Genomic DNA, 2,421 nt, shown 5'->3' with positions numbered 1-2,421 from the left:
TCCGTGAACCCATGAACCCGGGCTGCCAAAGTGGAGCACATCAAACTTAACCGCTACGCCACCAGGCCAGCCCCCAGATAATAATTTTAATATTATCAACCTCAAAAATACGGACATTTTGGGTCTGTATTATTTCTCTTAGGGGGCTGTTCTGTGTACTTTATGATGCTTAACACATCCTTGGCCTCTACATGCTACATGCCAGCACTAAGTTGTGATAACCAGAAATGTCTCCAGACGTTACCAATTGTTGCAGTGGGGGCAAAATCAGTCCAGTTGAGAACATGAGTAAAACAATTCATGGGTGCCAGATTTGATGGTGTTAGGTTTCAAAGAGAAGGGAAATAGGAAAAGCAACATTTTAGTGAGTATAAGACATTAGTTTAATCTGGAAAGGTTGAGTTGAGGGGTCTACAGAACAAATCATTTGTGCTATTATCTCAGAAGTCAAATGTATTGATCTGGTGAACATCAGTATCCACAGGTGGAAGCATAAATCAAGTAATTATACAGAAAGAAGGAGAAGATCCTGTTGGGAGAGTCAGGAGATAGAAAGATAAGCTGATGCTTGGCTGAATCCTACCCATGATCCTTCAGTTCTCAGTTATAGGACCCCACTGGATATGTGCTCTCATTGGACACAATACCATCCATCACAGCATTAGCCACCATTGTAATTTAATAATTATTTGCATAATTATTTTGTTAATGACTGCCTCTTAAAAACCTCCATCTGAACATTGAAGCCCATCTATTCCTAACTTTTGGGTGCAATTATGCTATGCTTTACACTTTCTTTATCCTGTATATTCCAATGTCTGTGTGCAATGTTATAATTTCCAATGTCATGGGACTGTTATACATTTTCACGTCTTTCAGTGAAAATGAAACTCACTTATAGACCCATACTCCCTTCAGGGTATTGCTCCAAAATTTGGAGAATTTGGTCTATACTTGTTATTTCTTTTCCACTCTGTTCACTCTCACTTCAACCAATTCTTCTGGAGTCTTTCTACCTCCATCACATTTGCTCTCCATGAGGTCTGCAGTAATCTTCTGTGATAGTCCCAATAGATTCGCATGGATATTTCCATTAATACTCCATTCTTCAAAATACTTGATTTTTCAGTAGAAACATCACCAATGGCTGCATTCTTCTTCTGGAAATAGGGACATTTCTCATGCATTTCATTTTGGTGACAATGGGATTCTGAAGGCCATGTATATTGGGCTCCTTGTAACATTAAGACATCTCTCAGGGAGAAACTCCTAACTTTGAAATTAAATCCTATGAAGAGGAGGCAAGAATTAGGGCAGTACCTTAAGGAACCCTGGGAGACCTCTTTGAAGGAAGATGAAAGAAATTTTAATCTCCAGGAGAATGATCTTGTAGACTGCAAATATTAAAAGTACCAGATAAGGAGGAATAATTGGGATAAACAAATTCATCTCTCTCCACAGCTATCTTCAGGAAAAGGGAAGTGGCAGAAAGTTTTGTTTCTATTATTCTCTTTCTACCCCAAGGGAGCTTAATAGTTTAAGCAGTAGAAGAAAAATACAACAATTTATTTAAGTAGGAGGTCTGAGAACTCAACTCCCAATGCCCTGGAAACTTTAAATAAGGTTCCATTGTCCCCAAGGCAAACCATCTTGGGCCTCCCAGAGATATGCGTTATGAATTCCCCTCCTGGACCATCTCCCTGTACTTTCTGGGGAAAAGTCACTGTAGGAGAAAGAACCAGGGCCCCCAGGGTTTCCATGATGCCATCTGAAAGAGGCAGTGTATCCTAGTAAAGGCTGTGGGTGGGGAGCAGGAAGGGAGATATAAACAGTGGAGGATATCTTCCTTAGATCAGAGTACAAGGGGCTCAAATAAGTGTGTCTCAAAATGTCTCCAGACCAGGTGCATCAGCATTACCTGGGAGCTTGATAGACATGCTAATTCTTGTCCTTCGTCTCAGATGTACTAAATCAGAAACTCTAGGGACAGGCCTAGCCATCTGTGTTTAGTAAGCCATCCAGGTGGATCTTCCGCATGGCTAATATTTGAAAACAACTGCATTTTTGTTGAAATGCACGATGAAGGACCCACGTGGGGCTGCACGTTCAGAGATCTGAGAGCTCTCCACCTCCAAAATCTTATCTACAAATAATCATACATTTATCTTTTACTTTACAAGGCTTATGTCCCTTCCTTTTTCATCTTATGCATGTATTTGAATTATTAGAATAAAATACTTGTTGTTCATAGTAGCAATTCTCGCATGTTCATCAATTGTCACTTCTGAACACTTCCAAGTTCAAAAGAACATCATCTCCCATTGAAAAGTGCACATTATTTATCATTTGAAAGATATATCCTTATTTTCCATTTCAAGATCCTGCATCCACACACACGCATATATACCCCACCATTTTTAA

This window comes from Diceros bicornis, chromosome 30, assembly GCF_020826845.1.
Source record: "Diceros bicornis minor isolate mBicDic1 chromosome 30, mDicBic1.mat.cur, whole genome shotgun sequence".
Taxonomy (NCBI): domain Eukaryota; kingdom Metazoa; phylum Chordata; class Mammalia; order Perissodactyla; family Rhinocerotidae; genus Diceros; species Diceros bicornis.
The sequence above is the reverse complement of the archived record's forward strand: the minus strand, read 5'-3'. Positions refer to the sequence as shown.